Source organism: Durio zibethinus, chromosome 8 (genome assembly GCF_047325235.1).
Source record: "Durio zibethinus cultivar Kanyao isolate XHJ-2024 chromosome 8, ASM4732523v1, whole genome shotgun sequence".
Taxonomy (NCBI): Eukaryota; Viridiplantae; Streptophyta; class Magnoliopsida; order Malvales; family Malvaceae; genus Durio; species Durio zibethinus.
The window spans coordinates 6,620,001-6,642,500 of NC_143169.1; the positions used below are offsets into that span (position 1 = coordinate 6,620,001).

The 22,500-nt window shown below is 51.3% G+C and overlaps 4 non-coding genes across 4 annotated transcripts; all 4 read left to right on the forward strand.

Annotated features, from left to right (window-relative positions):
* Positions 1-9,816: 9,816 nt before the first annotated feature.
* LOC149517378 (18S ribosomal RNA) lies at positions 9,817-11,624 on the forward strand. Its single transcript, XR_016344362.1, has one exon. It is a non-coding gene; the product is annotated as an 18S ribosomal RNA (ribosomal RNA).
* Positions 11,625-11,919: 295 nt separating this feature from the next.
* Positions 11,920-12,075, forward strand: LOC149517379 (5.8S ribosomal RNA). The gene has a single exon (XR_016344590.1). It is a non-coding gene; the product is annotated as a 5.8S ribosomal RNA (ribosomal RNA).
* Positions 12,076-12,313: 238 nt separating this feature from the next.
* On the forward strand, positions 12,314-15,702 carry LOC149517380 (25S ribosomal RNA). The gene has a single exon (XR_016344398.1). It is a non-coding gene; the product is annotated as a 25S ribosomal RNA (ribosomal RNA).
* A 4,812-nt stretch (positions 15,703-20,514) lies between these two features.
* LOC149517381 (18S ribosomal RNA) lies at positions 20,515-22,315 on the forward strand. Its single transcript, XR_016344372.1, has one exon. It is a non-coding gene; the product is annotated as an 18S ribosomal RNA (ribosomal RNA).
* The last annotated feature ends 185 nt before the right edge of the window (positions 22,316-22,500 follow it).

The following is a 22,500-nucleotide window of genomic DNA, read 5'->3' on the forward strand; positions in this document are numbered from 1 at the left end:
GACAATGTTACGGTCACTGGTAGGAGACTGGGAAAATCTCTTATGCTCTTTATAGGGGGACGACTGGTGTCAGCTCTCCACCACCCCCTTGGCTAGCGGGTAGGCGGGGGCCTGGCTAGTCTGAAGTGAGCTACTCCTAGTCACTAGTGGTGGCTAGGTGGGCGGGCATCATAGGGTCACGAGCGTGGCAAGATGTTTCCTCGGGTCACAGTAAACCCGGAGGCGGTTGGGGCCGATAGACCTCGTATCGCACCTTTGCGTTGAACTATGGGGTTACACGATAGAGATCATTGGCCCCTCGGTTTCCCCTCCTTGAGTCGAAAGGATCAAAGGATGGCATCTGCATAGGAGGGATGCCGTCGAGCCTATGGGATGCACGGGCTAGCAAGCAGGCATGCTGCTAGACCCTTGTGGCCAGTCGATAGAGGTGGGCTGCAGCTGGGGCAGTCCACCCAAGTCCCCTTGCGGGACTAGCATGATGTTGGGTGTCAATCATGCGTGCGGGCGGCTGATACTGATGCTAAGTGCCTAAGCCCTAGGAACCAAGTCCTATGGGACGAGATGAGCCTAGAGGCTTTGAGCTGGCTACTGACCAGTTAATATGTGGGGCTTGCGTAAACTTGATACGGGAGCTTACGTACGATATGGGCGGGCATGGTGTTGGGTTTTCACCATGTCAAGAAGTAATAATATCATGAGAATCGGGACTGTGTGTCCCTATGGGCATTAGAGGATCGATGCTCGAGGTCTAAAGCCCTGCGGGCAGAGCTGGGTGCTCAGGGCTACTTTAAGAATCATGGGCTATGTGCCCCTATGGGGATTCGAGGGTCGATGCTCAAGGCCTTAAGCCTTGCGACCAGAGCTGGGCACTCAGGGTCACTTGAAGAATCACGGGTTGATGCACAATGAGAGTTGGGTTCTTCTCTATAGGGTTCAAAATGAGTGACCCTACGGGGTCAGAGCCAGAACAAGCTCATGGGTATGGGGCTTGTAGGATCGGAATTGGTCTATTCGTAGAAAAATGGACACCATAGAAGGCTGACCTTGACTATGAGTAGTCTTGGTGCTGCACAGACGCGTAGTTTCAGAAGGAGAAACACGAGGACCATGACACCGAGGATCGACCCGGCCCCTCTCTGTGTGCTGTCGATTCCACTGCAGGTCCTGCTACCGCAACCCTCGGTCCGATCTGATCTTAGACTGGGAATGAACTTCGTATGCCTCAATCAACCTACGAAACGAGCGGGCGGGCACTACGCGGGCCAAAGAGGGGGGATGCGCAAGCCGTGGATCGATCGGGTGGTAGGTGGGTTTAGGCACATCTTCATATTTCTGCCATGCCAATGCCATTTTTATGGCTTGTAAATTCATACAATGGTCCCCTAAGCCTTCATGTGAAGTTTCGTGGCAAGATAACTCGTTTTCTATTTTTCATGATTTTTGAAACTTTTTACGGTTTGGGATTTTTAAAAAAAATTTTAGAAGGAGTTTTGGCCCCAAAATTTGTAGCATGATCCTTGTATTTTTTTTGGCATGCACAAAAAATTTTAGCTAAAAAAATCGAAGTGGAGAAGATTTTGTGACCATTTGAAAAAAGTGTCCCCATTTTAGACACTTGAATGGCTACTGGCAGCAAACCTATAAAATCTCAAATGCTTTTTAAGGGGTTGTGAGGTCTCGAGGTTTGATGAGGGATAGGGGGCCAATATAAGGGCCAAGTACCAGCACCCATCGCACATCATGTGCGCACACCCCCCGGCCTCCCCAATCACCGGAACCCTAATGCCGTCGGTCAGGTTCTCCCGAGATGCTCCAACGATAGTGCCCCAGGTGAAAAAAATGTGACACCAGCACATGCCTGAGCCCAGCATGTGCACCGTGGCCCAAAATTGAACTTCGGCCAAGGCCTCGACCATCAATGGCACATGATGGCACATGGTGATGGCACATGCATCGACCATGATCGGCACAGGCTACCCTTTGGTACGGGCACTTGCCTCGACCACCATCGGCACAAGCTGGGCCATGGTGCGGGCAATTGTCTAGATCACCACTGGCACATGCCGACCCTTGGTGCATGCGGTTGCCTCGACCACCATCGGCACAAGCTGACCCTTGGTGCTAGCGGTTGTCTCGACCACCATCGGTATAAGTTGGCCCTTGGTGCGGACGGTTGCATCAAACACCATCGGCACATGCTGGGCCATGGTGCGGGTGGTTGCCTTGACCACCATCGGCACATGCCAAGCCTCGGTGCGAACAGTTACCTTGAACACCATCGGCACATGCTGGGCCTTGGTACGGGCTGTTGCCTCGAGCACCATCTGCACCAGTCGACCTTTGGGGCGAGCGGTTGCCTCGACCACCATCGGCACAAGATGGCCCCTGGTGCAGGCGATTGTGTCAAACACAATCGGCACATGTTGGGCCTGGGTGCGGGTAGTTGCCTCGACCACCATCTACAGAAGATGGCCCTTGGTGTGGGCAGTTGCCTCAAACACCATCAACACTAGTCGACCCTTGGTGTAGGCGGTTGCCTCAACCACATCGACACAAGATGGCCCCTGGTGCGGGCGGTTGCGTCAAACACCATCGGGGCGGTTGCCTCGACCACCATTGACACATGCTGGCCTTGGTGCGAGCAGTTACCTCGACCACCACCGACAGAAGATGGCCCCCGGTGCAGGCAGTTGCCTCGAGCACCATCGGCACAAGTAGGCCCTTGGTGCGGGCTCTTGCCTCGACCACAATTGGTAGAAGATGGCCCTTGGTACAGGCGGTTGCCTCGACCACCATCGGCACAAGCTGACCCTTGGTGCAGACGGTTGCCTCGACCACCATCAGCACAAGATGGCCCTTGGTGCAGGTAGTTACGTCGAACACCATCGGCACATGCTGGGCCTTGGTGCTGGCGGTTGCCTCGACCACCATCGACACATGCTGGGCCTTGGTGCGGGTGGTTGCCTCGAACACCATCGGCATGTGCTAGGCCTTGGTGTGGGCAGTTGCCTCAAGCACCATTGGCACAAGTCGGCCCTTGGTGTGGGCTCTTGTCTCGACCACCGTCAGTAAAAGATGGCCCCTGGTGCGGGCAGTTGCCTCGAACACCATCGGCACATGCTGGTGTCATGCCCTAGGCAGGCGTGCCAGGCACATCAGGCGCACCAATAGGTGAGCCAGAGGTTGAGGCCCGTAGACTAGGCGCACTGGCGGGTATTTACGCACAAGGTCTAGGAGACGAGGTCAGAACGACCGCCCAACTTGCAGGCCAGCCCGTGAGGCCAAGGCCTAGCATACAAGCTGCCCACACCACGTCCAAAAGGGCCCAAGGTGCTGGACACCCAAGGGAAGCTTCAAGAAGCATGCAGGATCAACAGGCAGATTTGGTTGACCTTAGAAATCAAGAGTTATAATCCTGATTGATTGTAATTTGTATAATCCCATGATTTTAGCCTTTATTCTAGGGATATTGCCATTAAGTGTAAGCTGGAGCCTCAGCTATAAATAGAGGGATGCTCCACCCTTATTTGTACACCATCGAACACTTTTGTTTTAGTGAATATACAGTATATTCCAGCATTCTGCCTTATTATCCTGTTTCTCTTTAACTTGCGTAATCAGCACTTCCCATTGTTCTAGTGCTCGCATGCTTGTGTTTTAGGCTGACTTAGGCATATAAGAGGAGATTCCAAGCCTAAGGTTGCACGGATTCTGAGTCTAAGGTCAGAGCCCGTGACAGTTGGTATCAAAGCAAGTTTGATTCTACGTGTTTGTGTTGTGCAGGTTAGATCATGATTGAGGAGATGGCTTCCCAAAGTGACGCTGCTAACCAACAACCAGAGGCCCAGGAGCATGGGCGTGGAAGAGGTAGGAAAGCCAGTTCTAGAGATATCTGGTCTACCATGGATGGTAGGCTGGACAAGGTGGAGGTGACCATGGGCGATATGAGGGAGAAGCTTGAGGAGGAAGAGACTCACATTGCATTGCTAGACTCCATTGGGGAGGAGATCCAAAGTGAGCTACAAGCTGCTCTCAACAAAGGCTTGGACGTGTTCACCCAAAAGAATGGGGCCTTAGAGGCTGAAGTGCTGACTTTACGAGATGGCATGAAGGCCATACGCCAACGGATGGAGGAGCTTACCAGTGAGCTCGTTGCTTGCAAGACTGCCATTGGGAATGGCATGTTTGCTGAAGTGTCCAAATCCAGATTGGATGTCCCCAAGCCTAAGGAGTTTAAGGGGACTAGGGTGGCTAAAGAAGTAGACAACTACCTTTGGGGTATGGAGCAGTACTTCCAGGCCATGGGCATGCAAGACGAGGCAATAAAGGTAAGCACCGCTACTATGTATCTCACTGATGTAGCCTTATTGTGGTGGAGGCGCAGGTGTGATGATGTCAGGCATGGGAGTGCCAAGATTGGAACCTGGGCAGAGTTCCAAAAAGAGTTCAGAGAGCAATTTTACTTGGAGTATGCCGATGATGAGGCACGGGCAAAGTTACGTTGACTTAGCCAGCAAGGGGACATAAGGGAGTATGTCTAAAAATTCTCTGAACTGATGCTACAGATCTCGGATCTAGGTGAGAAGGATGCCTTATTTGCTTTCATGGATGGGCTGAAGCCGTGGGTGAAGCATGAGCTACAGCAGAGAGGAGTTCATGACTTGGCTAAAGCTATGACTACTGTCGAGGCCTTGATAGAGTTCAAGCCTCTGAACAAGTTCGAGTCTTCCAAGCCCAAGGGTAAGGGCAAGGATAATAGGGACTGAGAAAAGCAATCCAAGGGGAAGGACCGTGACTAGGAGTCCAAGGAAGGGGATCAAGACCGTTCAACCAAGGATGGTGAGAGGAAGCCACTAACAGGCAAGTGGAAAGCAAAGGGGGACCAAGAGCCACTAGCATGCTACCTATGTGGAGGGAGCCACATAGTATGCAATTGGCCATAAAAAGGCAAGCTGGCTGCTGTAGATAAGGACTTTGATGAGGAGCCAGAGTCAGGGGTAGCAAAGCTTGGGTTGTTGGTGCTCAATGCTGTCCAGAGTAAGGGGAGCCGTAAGCCAAAGGGTTTGATGTTTGCGGATCTGATGGTTATGGGTCAGAAGGTGAGCGTACTGGTGGACACAGGTGCCTCACATCTTTTTATTTCAAGTGATGGAGCCCGAAAGCTCAGACTAAAGGTGTAGAAAGGGACTGGTACCATTAAAACGGTGAACTCCAAGGAGGTTCCAATGATTGGAGTAGCACGGAGAGTGGAGTTACAGCTTGGAAACTGGAAAGGCAAAGAGACCATAGAGGTAATACCCCTTGATGACTATGTGTTTGTGATTGGGTTGGATTTCCTTGTTCGGATTAATGCCCTCCTTGTGCCTTTTGCCGATTGTGTTTGCATCTTGGATGCATGGTGCCAATGCCTAGTGCTATTAAGGAGAGAGTCTGGAGTTGGGTCGCAGGTGGTGTCAGCCATCCAATTTGCCAAGGTAGTAAGCATGGAGGAAAACACCTTCTTGGCAGCCTTGAAATATGATGAGCCAAGGGAGAAGGAGACCGAGTCACCCTTAGAGGTGCTAAAGGTGCTAAAAAACTTTAGTGATGTGATGCTCGCAAAGCTGCCTAGCAAGCTACCACCTAAGAGGGAGGTGGACCATAAGATCGAGCTGGTGTTCGAGGCCAAGCCACCAGCTAGAGCCCCTTACCGAATGTCTCCACTAGAGTTGGAAGAGTTGAGGAAGCAGCTCAAAGAGTTAGTTGATGCTGGCTTTATCAGGCCATCGTGCACCGATTCTATTATAGCACAAGCATCTTACGAAATTTGATTTCTAGATGGAGTACAAGCCAAAGTAGGCGAACCTAGTGGTAGATGCCCTGACTAAGAAGGCTAACCTTGTTGCCGTTAGCCAACCAGAGGGGTCACTGGTGCCGCGTATCAATGAGGGACTTGCGCATGATCCTATAGCCAAGGCTCTTATAGAGTACACCCAGCAAGGTAAGACTAGGCGATTTTGGTTACAGGATGGCTTGTTGTACACCAGGGGCAATAAACTATTTGTGTCATAGCACGAGAAGCTCCGCAAGGAAGTTTTGCAAGAATGTCATGACTCAAGGTGGACTGGACACCCAGGAGTGAGCCGCACCTTGGCACTGATCGAGGATCGGTACTACTAGTTGCACATGAGGGATGATGTGGAGGCCTATGTGAAGACTTGTCTTGTGTGCCAACAGAACAAGGTGGAGCTCAAGAAACCAGGGGGTCTCTTGGAGCCATTGCCAGTGCCAGAGCGACCATGGGAGAGTGTTTCTCTAAACTTTATAGTCGGTATTACCAAAGCAGAAGGGTTTGGAAGCATCATAGTAGTGGTGGACAGGTTTTCCAAGTATGGAATCTTCATTCCAGCAACTAAGGAGTGCCCAGTGAAGGAGGCAGCTCGATTGTTCCTGAAGAACATGGTTAAGTACTGGGGAGTGCCGAGGACCATTGTTAGGGATCAGGACGGGCGTTTCACGGGCAAGTTCTAGATTGAGTTGTTCAAGCTGTTGGGGTCAGACTTGAACATTTCCACCAGCATGCATCTGTAGACCGATGGGCAGATAGAATGTGTGAATGGACTATTGGAGGTCTACCTCAGGCACTATGCGAGTGCCACACAAAGGGACTAGCCAAAGCTACTAGATGTTGCGAAGTTTTCTTACAACTTGCAAAAGAGCGAGGCAACAAACTAGAGCCCATTTGAGGTTGTGACAGGGTAACAACCACTAACACCTGGTTCGATTGGTGCAGGTTATACAAGGTCAAATCCAGTAGCATACAAGTTTGCCAAGGCATGGCAGGAGCAAACTGACTTGGCCAGAGTTTGTCTACACAAGGCAGCCAAGAGGTCGAAGAAGTGGGCAGACTAGAATAGGTGGGACGTGCAGTTCCAAGTTGGAGACTTGGTATTACTGAAGTTGCATTCCATTGTGCGTCATAGGGGGCTGCACAAAAGCCTAGTTCGGAGGTATGAGGGACCTTCCCAAGTAGTCAAGAAGGTAGGCAAGGTTGCCTATAAGCTAGATATGCCACCTAAGCCGAGGGTACACCCAGTGTTTCATGTGAGCATGCTCAAGCCGTTCCATGAGGATAAGGGAGATCCAGGACGGGCAGAGTCAAAGCGTGCACCATTGGGAGAAAGGGCCTCATATGAGAAAGAGGTCCACAGCATCATAGCTGACCGGGAGGTCAGACGAAAGAACTATCAACCAAGACAAGAGTACTTGGTGCGCTGGAAGGGACTTATAGATAGTGAGGTAAGCTGGGAACCAGCAGAGGACTTATGGCAGTTCGAGGACCAGATCAGGCAGTACCATGCAGAAGACGTAACGAGGGCATTGTGCAATAAGGTGGGGGAGAATATCACACCCTGGGTGGGCACGCCAAGCACATCAGGCACACCAGCAAGCGAGCCAGAGGTTGAGGCCCGTAGACTAGGTGCACTGGCAGGTATTTGCACGTAAGGCCTAGGAGACAAGGTCAGAATGCCCGCCCAAGTTGTAGGCTATCCCGTGAGGCCAAGGCTTGGCATACAAGCTGCCCGCACCACATCCAGAAGGGCCCAAGGTGCTGGACATGCAAGGGAAGCTTCTGAAAGCATGCAGGATCAGCAGGCAGATTTGGTTGACCCTAGAAATCAAGAGTTATAATCCTGATTGATTGTAATCTGTATAATCCCATGATTTTAGCCTTTATTCTAGGGATATTGCAATTAAGTGTAGCTAGAGCCTCAACTATAAATAGAGGACCGCTCCACCCTCATTTGTACACCATCAAACACTTCTGTTTCAGTGAATATACAGCATATTCCAGCATTCTACCTTGTTATCCTGTTTCTCTTTAACTTGCGTAATTGGCTCTTCCCATTGTTCTAGTACCCGCACGCTTGTGTTCTAGGCTGACTTAGGCATATAGGAGGAGATTCCAAGCCTAAGGCCGCATGGATTCTAAGACTAAGGTCGGAGCCCGTGACATTAGGCCTTGGTGTGGGCGGTTGCCTCGACCACCATCGGTACAAGCTGGCCCTTGGTGCGGGCTCTTGCCTCCACCACCATCGATAGAAGATGGCCCCTGGTATGGGCGGTTGCATCAAACACCATTGGCACATGCTGGCCCCTGATGCGGGCGGTTGCCTTGAACACCATCAGCACGTGCTGGGCCTTGGTGCAGGCAGTTACCTCAACCACCATCGTCAAAAGATGGCCCTTGGTGCGGGCGATTACCTCGAGCACCCTCGGCATAAGCTGGCCCTTGGTGTGGGTAGTTGCCTCGAACACCATCGACACGTGCTGGGCCTTGGTACGGGCGGTTGCCTCGACCACCATCGACACAAGCCGGCCCTTGATGCGGGCTCTTGCCTCGACCACCATTGGTAGAAGATGGCCCCTAGTGCGTGCGGTTGCATCGAACACCATCGACACATGCTGGGCCTTGGTACGGGTGGTTGCCTCGAACACCATCGGCACATGCCGGGCTTTGGTGTTGGCACATGCCTCGAGCTGGTACGGACGGTTACCTTGACCACCATCGACACATGCTGGCCCTTGGTGCAGGCAGTCGTATCGACCACCATCGGTACATGCTGGCCCTTAGTGCGGGTAGTTGCATCGACCACCATCGGCATGCGTTGGCCCTTGGTGCGGGCGCATGCCGTAACCACCATCGGCACCTGCTCACCCTCGTTGCGGGATATGCTTGTTTGGAAAAAGTGTCCCCATTTCAGACACTTTAACATCTACTGGTAGCATATCTGTAAAATCTCTAATGCTTTTTAGGGGGTGGTGGTCCGGCACCCCCTCTCCTCCCCACGGAGGGAGTAGGTGTGCGTGATGAGCCTCTCATTGTGTACACCTAGGGCAACATCCCTCAAGTGAAATATAGGGTGTGCATGCCTTCTAGTCATTTTGTCCAGCGACTGGTTGCTCCAGTGACCGGCAGGCACCCATGGCCTCAATCGGTTGGCATGCATACGAAAAAAAGGAGCCAAGCTCGAGCCTGTGCACTTGGCGGATGCTGCCCTAGACCCCAGACCAAGTCCCTAAATCAGGCAACGGCTCATTGGGGTGGTGTGAGCAGAAGTCACGGTTACGGGCTTGGCCTGACCAGGTCTCTCAGTATTTGACGGTCTCGTGATCCCTTCTCGTCGACCACAAAAAATCCTAGGCCTCGACGAGGCCATGTACGCAGCCGATGCTGCCCGAGACCCCAAGAACAAGCCTCTGAATCAGGCAATGTGCCCCTGGGGTGGTGTCAGCAGAGCTCACGCGTGCGGTCCCAGCCGGGCCAAGCATTGGTGGTGTTGTAGATCGAGGCGTGTGGATGCTGCCACTTATACGTAATGTGCATATGAGCGGTGCTATGGTTGTATGTGTGGGCAGGCTCCGTGCTCTATGCATCAAACTGTTGACCTGTCATCCTCTTCAATCTCCCCCATATGGTCGTCGTACCTAGGGGGCGTGATCGGGATCCTATGTTGCATACCTGAATTGATGGAAACCGGATGTCTCACCATCCCTCATCCGTCTCGTGTCACGAAGGGCCACGAGTCGGACGTCAATCGTGGTCGATGTCCCAAGCACGCCACCTAATCCTTAGTGGCTGCATTGTTACACTGACGTTCGATCGTGCTCTCAGATGTGGAACGTTTAACGGGTGCAGGCTCTCGGCCCCCGTTCGTCTGATGCTGCGCATTTCACGTGCTCGACATGCACGATGCTTGCACCTTATGTCGGGCTCTCTTCGTTGCTCAATCGATGCGTTGAGGCCCACGCGGTGCCAACGTCCCAAAAGAATGCTACCTGGTTGATCCTACCAGTAGTCATATGCTTTTCTCAAAGATTAAGCCATGCATGTGTAAGTATGAACTAATTCAAACTGTGAAACTGCAAATGGCTCATTAAATCAGTTATAGTTTGTTTGATGGTATCTACTACTCGGATAATCGTAGTAATTCTAGAGCTAATACGTGCAACAAAACCCAACTTCTGGAAGGGATGCATTTATTAGATAAAAGGTCGACGCGGGCTATGCCCATTGCTCTGATGATTCACGATAACTCGACGAATCACACGGCCTTTGTGCCGATGATGCATCATTCAAATTTTTGCCCTATCAACTTTCGATGGTAGGATAGTGGCCTACTATGGTGGTGACGGGTGACGAAGAATTAGCATTCGATTCTGGAGAGGGAGCCTGAAAAATGGCTACCACATCTAAGGAAGGCAGCAGGCATGCAAATTACCCAATCCTGACATAGGGAGGTAGTGACAGTAAATAACAATACTGGGCTCCATGAGTCTGGTAATTGGAATGAGTACAATCTAAATCCCTTAACGAGGATTCGTTGGAGGGCAAGTCTGGTGCCAGCAGCCGCGATAATTCTAGCTCCAATAGCGTATATTTAAGTTGTTACAGTTAAAAAGCTCGTAGTTAGAACTAGGGTTGGGTTGTCCGATCCACCTCACGATGAGCACCGATCTACTCGTCCCTATTACCGGTAATGCGCTCCTGGACTTAATTACCCAAGTCATTCCTCTGACGCTATTACTTTGAAGAAATTAGAGTGCTCAAAGCAGGCCTATGCTTGTATACATTAGCATGGGATAACATCATAGGATTTCGGTCCTATTGTGTTGGCCTTCGGGATCGGAGTAATGATTAACAGGGACAGTCGGGGGCATTCGTATTTCATAGTCAGAGGTGAAATTCTTGGATTTATGAAAGATGAACAACTGTGAAAGCATTTGCCAAGGATGTTTTCATTAATCAAGAATGAAAGTTAGGGGTTCAAAGACGATCAGATACCGTCCTAGTCTCAACCATAAACGATGCCGACTGAGGATCGGTGGATGTTACTTTTAGGACTCCGTCGGCCCCTTATGAGAAATCAAAGTCTTTGGGTTCCGAGGGGAGTATGGTCGCAAGGTTGAAACTTAAAGGAATTGATGGAAGGGAACCACCAGGAGTGGAGCCTGCAGCTTAATTTGACTCAACACAGGGAAACTTACTAGGTCTAGACATAGTAAGGATTGACAGACTGAGAGCTCTTTCTTGATTCTATGGGTGGTGGTGCATGGCCGTTCTTAGTTGGTGGAGCGATTTGTCTGGTTAATTCCATTAATGAACGAGACATCAGCCTGCTAACTAGCTACGCGAAGGTGATCCTTCATTGCCAGCTTCTTAGATGGACTATAGCCGCTTAGGCCAAGGAAGTTTGAGGCAATAATAGGTTTGTGATGCCCTTAGATGTTCTGGGTCACAAGCACGCTACACTGATGTATTCAACGAGTCTATAGCCTTGGCTGATAGGCTCGGGTAATCTTTGAAATTTCATCATGATGGGGATAGATCATTGTAATTGTTAGTCTTCAACAAGGAATTCCTAGTAAGCACGAGTCATCAGCTCACGTTGATTACGTCCCTACCCTTTGTACACACCGTCCGTCGCTCCTACTGATTGAATGGTCCAGTGAAGTGTTCGGATCGTGATGATGTGGACGGTCCGCCACCCACGACGTCGCGAGAAGTCCACTGAACCTTATCATTTATAGGAAGGAGAAGTTGTAACAAGGTTTCCGTAGGTGAACCTATAGAAGGATCATTGTCAAAACCCCACTCGACGGACTACCCACGGACGCGTTAATGAAACACTGAGGGGGCGAGGGTGCCCCCATGCCCCGAGCCCCCTTCAGCCCCAGGCGGGCACAACGGTTACTCTGTCCCCCCTACGGGGCAGGCAGAATGATCTGCATTTTCTTGCCCACCGTTGAACAATGAACCCCCAGCATGAATCACACCAAGGAACTGAAACAAAAATGGAGCGCACGTGCCGTAGCCATCCCATCGGCGGTGCGTGGGCGGGCGGCGCTGCGACACCTTTTGTCATGAAAAAACTGAATGACTCTCGACAACGGATATCTCAGCTTTTGCATCGATGAAGAATGTAGCGAAATGCGATACTTGGTGTGAATTGTAGAATCTCGTGAACCATCGAGTCTTTGAACGCAAGTTGCCCCCCAAGCCATTAGGCTGAGGGCACGCCTACCTGGGTGTCATGCATCGTCGTGCCCCTCTGAACCTCCGCCCATCGGGCTTCGGGGGAAAGGGGTGGGCGGAAGATGGCCTCCTGCGATCCTGTGAGTCGCTGTTGGCCCAAAAGAGAGTCCCCGACAATGACAGCGTTGTGACTGTCGGTGGTAGAGCTCCTAGTGTACCTTGTCCCCGGTGACATGCACTCGTTGTCCACCCGAACCTCTTTGGACCCCCTACATCACTCGATCGATGCTCGTATTGTGACCCCAGGTCAGGCGATATCACCCGCTGAGTTTAAGCATATCAGTAAGCGGAGGAAAAGAAACTTACTAGGATTCCCCTAGTAACGGCGAACGAATCGAGAAGAGCCCAGCTTAAGAATCGGGCACCCCCGGCATCCGAATTGTTGTCTGGAGAAGCATCCTCAGCGGTGGACCGAGCCTAAGTCCCCTGGAAAGGGGCGTCGGAGAGGGTGAGAGCCCCGTTGTGCCCGGACCCTGTCGCACCACGAGGCGCTATCCGCGAGTCGGATTGTTTGGGAATGCAGCCTCAATCAGGCGGTAAATTTCATCCAAGGCTGAATACGGGTGAGAGATCGATAGCGAACAAGTACCGTGAGGGAAAGATGGAAAGGACTTTGAAAAGAGAGTCAAAGAGTACTTGAAATTGTCAGGAAGGAAGCAGATGGGGGTCGGTGATGCACCGGATTGGATGTGGAATGACGAGAGCCGGTCTACCAATCAGCTCGGGATGTGGATCGATGCAGGTCGTAGCGGCAGCCCAAGCCTGGGCTTTTGATGTGCCCGCGGAGACGTCGTCACCATGATCAGGGGAACGCAGCACATGCCATCTCGGCGTGCCCCGACACTGGCGTGCTCCATGCGTCAGTCTGTGGGCTCCCCATCCGGCCCATCTTGAAACACAGACCAAAGAGTCTGACATGCGTGCGAGTCAACGGGCCAAAAAACCCGTAAGGCACAAAGAAACTGATTGGTGGGATCCCTCGCAGGTGCACCGTCGATCGACCTTGATCTTCTTAGAAGGGTTCGAGTGTGAGCATGCCCGTCGAGACCCGAAAGATGGTGAACTATGCCTGAGCGGGGCGAAGCCAGAGGAAACTCTGACGAAGGCCCGTAGTGATACTTACGTGCAAATCGTTCGTCTGACTTGGGTATAGGGGCAAAAGACTAATCGAACCGTCTAGTAGCTGGTTCCCTCCGAAGTTTCCCTCAGGATAGCTGAAGCCCTCATCGAGTTCTATCGGGTAAAGCCAATGATTAGAGGCATCGGGGGTGCAACGCCCTCGACCTATTCTCAAACTGTAAATAGGTAAGACGGCATGGCTGCTTCGTTGAGCCGTGCCACAGAATCGAGAGCTCCAAGCGGGCCATTTTTGGTAAACAAAACTGATGATGTCGGATGAACCGAAAGTCAGGTTACAGTGCCCAACTACGTGCTAACCCAGAATGCATAAAGGGTGTTGGTCGATTAAGACAGTAGGACGATGGTCATGAAAGTCAAAATCTGTTCCGGAGTATGTAACAACTCACCTGCCGAATCAACTAGCCCCGAAAATGGATGGTGCTTAAGCGCGTGACCTATACCCGATCATCAGGGCAAGGGCCAGGCTCTGATGAATAAGAGGGCACGATGGTCTCCTTAAAACTCAGGGTGTGAGCCCAGACAGAGTAGTCATCAGTGCAGATCTTGGTGGTAGTAGCAAATATTCAAATGAGAACTTTGAAGGCCAAATAGGGGAAAGGTTCCATGTGAATGGCACTTGCACATGGGTTAGTCGATCCTAAGAGACGGGGGAAGCCCGTCTGACAGCAAGTCTCGTGCGAGCTTTAAAAGGGAATCGGGTTAAAATTCCTAAACTGGGATGCGACGGCTGATGGCAACGTTAGAGAGTCCAGAGACGTCGACGAGGGCCTCAGGAAGAGTTATCTTTTCTATTTAATGGCCCGCCCACCCTGAAAATGGCTCAGCTAGAGGTAGGGTCCAGTGGTCGGAAGAGCATCGCACATCACGTGGTGTCTGGTGCACCCCTGGTGGCCCTTGAAAATCTGGAGGACCGAGTGCCATCCACGCCCGATCGTACTCATAGCCATATCAGGTCTCCAAGGTGAATAGCCTCTGGTCAATGGAACAATGTAGGTAAGGAAAGTCACAAAATAGATCCGTAACCTCGAGAAAAAGATTGGCTCTAAGGGCTGGGCACGGGGGTCCTAGTCCTGAACCCGTCGGCTACTGGTACACTACTCGAGCTACTCTCGCGGTGAGAACGGGTCACCTCATGTCGGTTAGGGGACAGACTGGGAACGGCTCCCTCAGGGGCCTTCCCTAGGCAATGAACAGTCAACTCAAAACTGGTACGAACAAGGGGAATCTAACTGTTTAATTCAAACAAAGCATTACGATGGTCCCTACGGATGCTCACGCAATGTGATTTCCACCCAATGCTTTGAATGTCAAAGTGAAGAAATTCAACCAAGCGCAGGTAAACGGCGGGAGTAACTATGACTCTCTTAAGGTAGCCAAATGCCTCGTCATCTAACTAGTGACATGCATGAATGGATTAACAAGATTCCCACTGTCCCTGTCTACTATCCAGTGAAACCACAGTTAAAGGAACAGGCTTGGTAGAATCAGCAGGGAAAAAGGACCCTGTTGAGCTTGACTCTAGTCCGACTTTGTGAAATAACTTAAGAGGTGTAGGATAAGTGGGAGCCCTCGGGCAAAATTGAAATACCACTACTTTTAACGTTATTTTACTTATTTCATGAATTGAAGGCGGGGCACGACCCCTTCTTTTGGACCTAAGGTTGGCCTCGATCGGTCATCCGGGCGAAAGACATTGTCAGGTGGGGAGTTTGGCTGGGGCAGCACATTTGTTAAATAATAACGCCGGTGTCCTAAGATGAGCTCAACGAGAACATAAATCTTGTGTGGAATAAAAGGGTAAAAGCTCGTTTGATTCTGATTTCTAGTACGAATATGAATCGTGAAAACGTGACCTATTGATCCTTTAGACCTTCGAGATTTAAAGCTAGAGGTGTCAAAAAAGTTACCATAGGGATAACTGGTTTGTGGTAGCCAAGCGTTCATATCGACATTGCTTTTTGATCCTTCGATGTCGGCTCTTCCTATCATTGTGAAGCAGAATTCACCAAGTGTTGGATTGTTCACCCACCAATAAGGAACGTGAGCTGGGTTTAGACCATCGTGAGACAGATTAGTTTTACCTTACTGATGGTGGCGTCGGGATAGTAATTGAACCTAGTATGAGAGGAATCGTTGATTCGTACAATTGGTCATCGCGCTTGGTTGAAAAGCTAGCGACGTGAAGCTATCGTGCGCTGGATTATGACTGAACACCTCTAAGTCAGAATTCGAGCTAGAAGTGACTCGTGCACCTGCCACCCGATTGCCGACCCATAGTAGGGGCCTATGGCCCCCAAGGGCACATGTCATAGGTGTAGCCCCCATGGTGGACGAGCCGTGCGGGCCTTCTTGGAGCTCAATTCCCATCGATCGATGGGTAGAATCCTTTGCAGATGACTTAAATATACGACGGGGTATTGTAAGTGGCAGAGTGGTGTTGCTGCCACGATCCACTGAGATTCAGCCCTTTTGTCACTTCGATTCATCCCTCCCCCCGCTGACCTTTCTTCTTTTCACGTCGCCCCCCTTCGGGGTTGGGCGTGACCCGAGGCCCCCATCCCCCGATCTCGATCGGGAATGAACTCCGCTCACCCCGATCAGCCCTTGAATTTTTGTTTTGCACCAAACCGATCGCTGGAGGCCAGATGCGCGAGCCAACCAAGGATCCCGCTGCTGATTCCCCTCGGTTATTACCCTAAACGCTATCAAGAGCCTTTGGCCCTTGGTTGGTCAAGACCGGGAATGCACTACCTATGCCTAAGTGAACTCACGAAACAAGCGTGTGGGCGTTCAGCCGACTGGAGAGCCAGATTGCGTAAGCCGAGGATCGGCCCGATCCCTCTCTACGTGCTACCAATCCCGTTGGGGGTCTCTCAATCCTGTTAGGGCTTAGACCAGGAATGAACTCAGTATGCCTACGTCAACCCACAAAATGAGCGTACGGGTGCTCAACCGATCAGAGAAGCAGGATGCGCAAGCTGGGGATTAGCCCGATCCCCCTCTGTGTGCCACTGCTGATCCTACTGTCGGTTCGATCTTAGTTGGGAATGAACTCCGTATGCTTAGACTGGGAATAAACTCCGTATGCCTAAGTCAACCCACAAAACGAGCGTGCGAGCGCTAAGTTGGCTAGAGAGGCATAATACGTAAGCCAGGGATCGGCCTGGTCCCTCTCTGCGTGCTATCGATCCCGCTGTCGGTCTTGTTGCCACAACCCTCAGTCTGACTGGGGTTTAGACATAGAATGAACTCTGTATGCCTAAGTCAACCCACAAAACGAGCATGCAGGCACTCAATCAGCCAGAGAGGTTGAACACGTAAGCAAGGGATCGACCCGATCCCCCCTACGTGCTGTCGATCCTGCTACTCAACCCTCAGTCCGATTCGTACGCTTAGATTGGGAATGAACTCCATATGCTTAGACTGGGAATAAACTTCGTATGCCTAAGTCAACACATGAAATGAGCGTGCAGACGCTCAGCCCCCCAGGGAGGCAGAATGCGCAAGGCAGGGATCGGTTCAGCCCCCCTCTGCGTGCTGTCGATCTCGCTACGGGTCCTGCTATTGCAACCCTCAGTTCGATCTGATCTTAGACTGGGAATGAACACCGTATGCCCAAGTCAACCTACGAAATGAGCGAGCGGGCACTACGCCGGCCAGAGAGGCAGGATGCGCACTTCGTGGATCGATCGGGTGGTAGGTGGGTTTCGGCACATCTTCATATTTCAGCCATGACAATGCCATTTTTATGGCTTGTAAATTCATATAATGGTCCCCTAAGCCTTCATGTGAAGTTTCGTGGCAAGACGACTCGTTTTCTATTTTTCATGATTTTTGAAAATTTTTGTGGTTCAAGATTTTTTAAAATTTTTTTAGAAGGCGTTTTGGCCCAAAATTTTGTAGACCTGATCTTTGTATTTTTTTTGGCATGCACAAAAAATTTCAGCTAAAAACTCAAAGTGGAGAAGATTTTGTGACCATTTGAAAAAAGTGTCCTCATTTCGGACGCTTGAATGGCTACTGGCAACAAACCTATAAAATCTCAAATGCTCTTTAAAGGGGTGTGAGTTCTCAGGGTTTGATGAGGGATAGGGGACCAATATAAGGGCCAAGTACTAGCATGTGCACCGTGGCTCAAAATCAAACTTCGACTAAGGCCTCGACCATCAATGGCACATGATGGCGCATGGTGATGGCACATGCATTGACCATCATCAGCACAGGATACCCTTGGGTATGGGCACTTGCTTTGATCGCCATCAGCACAAGCTGGGCCCTGGTATTGGTGGTTGCCTTGACCACTATCGGCACGTGTCGAGCCTTGGTGCAGGCGATTGCCTCGAACATCATTGGCACGTGTCGGGCCTTTGTGTGGGCCGTTGCCTTGAGCACCATCGGCACCAACTGGCCCTTGGTGCGGGCAATTACCTCGACCACCATCGACACAAGATGGTGCCCGATGCAGGCAGTTGCATCAAACATCATCGGCACATACTGGGCCTTGGTACAGATGATTGTCTCAACCACCATCGGTAGAAGATGACCCTTGGTGCGGGTGGTTACCTCGAACACGATTGGCATGTGTTGGGCCTTGGTACTGACGGTTACCTCAAGCACCATCGACACTAACTGACCTTTGGTACGGGCGGTTACCTCAACCACCATCGGCACAAGATGGCCCTTGGTGCGAGCGGTTACGTCGAACACCATCGGCACATGTTGGGCCTTGGTATGGGCGATTGCCTCGAACACCATTGGCATTTGCTGGGCCTTGGTGCGGGTGGTACCTCGACCACCATTGGCAAAAAATGGCCCCTGGTGCAGATGGTTACCTCGAGCACCATCGGCACAAGCTGGCCCTTGGTGCGGGCTCTTACCTCGACCACAATCGATAGAAAGTGGCCCTTGGTATGGGCGGTTGCCTCGAGCACCATCGACATAAGCCGACCATTCGGGTAGACTCTTGGCTTAACCATAATCACCAGAAGATGGCCCTTGGTGTGCGCGGTTGCCTCGGCCACCATCAGCATAAGATAGCCCCTGGTGCAGGCGATTGTGTCGAACACCATCCGTACATGCTGTGCCTTGGTACAGGTGGTTGCCTCGAACACCATTGACATGTACTAGGCCTTGGTGCGGACGGTTGCCTCGAGCACCATCGGCACAAGCTGGCCCTTGGTGCAGGCTCTTGCCTCGACCACCATCGGCAGAAGATGGCCCCTGGTATGGGTGGTTGCGTCGAACACCATCGACACATGCTGGCCCCTGGTGTGGGTGGTTACCTCGAACACCATCGGCATGTGCTGGGCCTTGGTCCGAGCGGTTGCCTCGACCACCATCGATAGAAGATGGCCCTTAGTGCGGGCGATTGCCTCGACCACCATCGATACAAGCTGACCCTTGGTGTGGGCTCTTGCCTCGACCACCATCGGTAGAAGATGGCCTCTGGTGTGAGCAGTTACGTCAAACACCATCGGTACATGTTGGCCCCTGGTACGAGCAGTTGCCTTGAACACCATCAGCACGTGTTGGGTCTTGGTACGGTGGTTGCCTCGACCACTATCGGTAAAAAATGGCCCTTGGTGTGGGCAATTGCCTCAAGCACCATCGGTGCAGGCTGGCCCTTGGTGCGGGTGGTTGCCTTGAACACCATCGGCACATGTTGGGCCTTAGTGCAGGCGGTTACCTCGACCACCATCGACAGAAGATGGCCCTTGGTGTGGGTGGTTGCCTTGACCCCCATCGACACAAGCTGGCCCTTGGTACGGGCTCTTGCCTCAACCACCATCGACAGAAGATGGCCTCTAATGCAGGCGGTTATGCCGAACACCATCGGCACATACCCAGCCTTGGAACGGGCGGTTGCCTCAAACACCATCGGCACATGTCGGGCCTTGGTGTGGGCACATGCCTTGAGCTGGTGCGGGCGGTTGCCTCGACCACCATCGGCACATACTGGCCCTTGGTACGGGTAGTCGCATCGACCACCATCGACATGCGTTGGCCCTTGGTGCGGGCACATGCCCCAACCACCATCGGTACCTACTCACCCTCGGTGCATGATATGCCTATTTGGAAAATGTTTCCCCATTTTAGACACTTTAACGTCTACTGGTAGCATATCTATAAAATCTCTAATGCTCTTTAGGGGGTGGTGGTCCGGCACCCCCTCTCCCCTGCCACGGGGGGAGTAGGTGTGCGTGATGGGCCTCCCATTGCATACACCCAGGGTAACATCGCTCGAGTGAAATACAGGGCGTGCATGCCTTCTAGCCATTTTGTCTAGTGACTGGTTGCTCCATTGATCGACAGGTGCCCATGGCCTCGATCGATTGGCGTGCATGCAAAACAAAAGAGTTGATCTCGAGCCCGTGCATGCGGCGGATGCTACTCTAGACCCCAGACCAAGTCCTTGAATCGGGCAACGACTCCTTGGGTGGTGTGAGTAGAAGTCGCGGTTGTGGGCTTGGCCCGGCCAGGTCTCTCAGTATTTGATGGTCTCGCGGTCCTTTCTCGTCAGCCATAAAAATGCCTAGGCCTCGATGAGGCCGTGTACGCAGCTGATGCAACCCGAGACCCCAAGAACAAGTCCCTGAATTGGGCAACGTCCCCCTAGGGTGGTGTCAGCGAAGCTCACCTGTGCGGTCCCAACCAGGCCAAGCATTGGTGGTGTCACTTTGTTGTTGCCTGTCGGATGACAAAACTAGTCTCGTGGCCCTTGCTCATGTTTTTCTCGTGCCAAGCGGTTATGCCTGGCCTCACACGTCATTTTCTCCACTCACTCGTTGAGTAATTGAGTGGGTAGGTTATGGACCGACGTGCGTGGATGCTGCCACTTGTATGCAATGGGCATATGAGTGGTGCTATGGTTGTGCATGTGGGCAGGTTCCGTTCTCTATGCACCGAACTGTCGACCTATCATCCTTTTCAATCTCCCCCCATACGGTCCTCGTACCTAGGGCGATCGGGATCTTGTGTTGCATACCTGAATCGATGGAAATCGGATGTCTCACCATCGCTCATCTGTCTCGTGTCACTAGGGGCCACGGGTTGGATGTCAATCGTGGCCGGTGTCCCAAGCGCGCACCTAATCCTCCATGGCTGCATTGGTGCACCGACGTTCGATCATGCTCTCGGATGCGAAATGTTTAGCGGGCATGGGCTCTCGCCCCCCGTTCGTTCGATGCTATGCATTTCATGTGCTCGACACGCACGACTCTTGCGCTCTGCGTCAGACTCTCTCCGTCGCTCGATCAGGGTGTTGAGGCCTACGCGGTGCCAACGTCCTGAAGGAATGCTACCTGGTTGATCCTACCAGTAGTCATATGCTTGTCTCAAAGATTAAGCCATGCATGTGTAAGTATGAACTAATTCAGACTGTGAAACTGTAAATGGCTCATTAAATCAATTATAGTTTGCTTGATGGTATCTACTACTCGGATAACCATAGTAATTCTTGAGCTAATAGTGCAACAAACCCTGACTTCTAGAAGGGATGCATTTATTAGATAAAATGTCGATACGGGCTATGCTCGTTGCTCTGATGATTCATGATAACTTGACGGATCGCACGACCTTTGTGTCGGTGACGCATCATTCAAATTTCTACCCTATCAACTTTCGATGGTAGAATAGTGGCCTACTATGGTGGTGACGGGTGACGGAGAATTAGGGTTCGATTCTGGAGAGGGAGCTTGAGAAACGGCTACCACATCCAAGGAAGGCAACAGGCACGCAAATTACCCAATCCTGACACGGGGAGGTAGTGACAATAAATAACAATACTGGGCTCCATGAGTCTGGTAATTGGAATGAGTACAATCTAAATCCCTTAACGAGGATCCATTGGAGGGCAAGTTTGGTGCCAGTAGCCACGGTAATTCCAGCTCCAATAGCGTATATTTAAGTTGTTGCAGTTAAAAAGCTCATAGTTGGAACTAGGGTTGGGTCATCCGGTCTGCCTCACGGTAAGCACCGATCTACTCGTCGTTATTATCGGTGATGCACTCCTAGACTTAATTACCCGGGTCATTCCTCCGATGCTATTACTTTGAAGACATTAGAGTGCTCAAAGCAGGTCTACGCTTGTATACATTAGCATGGGATAACATCATAAGATTTCAGTCTTATTGTGTTGGCCTTCGGGATCGGAGTAATGATTAATAGGGACAGTCGAGGGCATTCATATTTCATAGTCAGAGGTGAAATTCTTGGCTTTATGAAAGATGAACAACTGCGAAAGCATTTGCCAAGGATGTTTTCATTAATCAAGAATGAAAGTTGAGGGCTCGAAGACGATCAGATACCATCCTAGTCTCAACCATAAATGATGTCAACCAGGGATCAGTGGATGTTACTTTTAGGACTCCGTCGGCACCTTCTGAGAAATCAAAGTCTTTGGGTTCAGGGGGAGTATGGTCACAAGGCTGAAACTTAAAGGAATTGATGGAAGGGCACCACCAGGAGTGGAGCTTGTAGCTTAATTTGACTCAACACGGGGAAACTTACCAGGTCCAGACATAGTAAGGATTGACAGACTGGGAGCTCTTTCTTGATTTTATGGGTGGTGATGCATGGCCGTTCTTAGTTGGTGGAGCGATTTGTTAATTCTATTAACGAACGAGACCTCATCCTGCTAACTAGCTAAGCAGAGGTGATCCTTCGTGGCTAGCTTCTTAAAGGGACTATGGCCACTTAGGCCAAGGAAGTTTGAGGTAATAACAGGTCTGCGATGCCCTTAGATGTTTTGGGCCACACGCGCACTACACTGATGTATTCAACGAGTCTATAGCCTTGGCCGACAGGCCCGAGTAATCTTTGAAATTTCATCATGATGGGGATAGATCATTGCAATTGTTGGTCTTCAACGAGGAATTCCTAGTAAGCGTGAGTCATCAGCTCACATTGACTACGTCCCTACCCTTTGTACACGTCACCCATCGTTCCTATCGATTGAATGGTCTAGTGAAGTGTTCTGATCGCAGTGACATGGACGATCTGCCGCCCATGATGTCGCGGGAAGTCCACTGAACTTTATCATTTAGAGGAAGGAGAAGTCGTAAAAAGGTTTTCGTAGGTGAACCTGCGAAAGGATCATTGTTGAAACCCCACTCGATGGATGACCCGCAGATACGTTAATGAAACACCGAGGGGGTGAGGGTGCCACCGCACCCCGAGCCTCCTTTAACCTCGGGCGAGTGCGACAATCGCTCCGTCCCCCCTACGGGGCTGGCAAAATGATCGGCGTCGTCTCGCCCGCCAATGAACAACGAACCCCCGACATG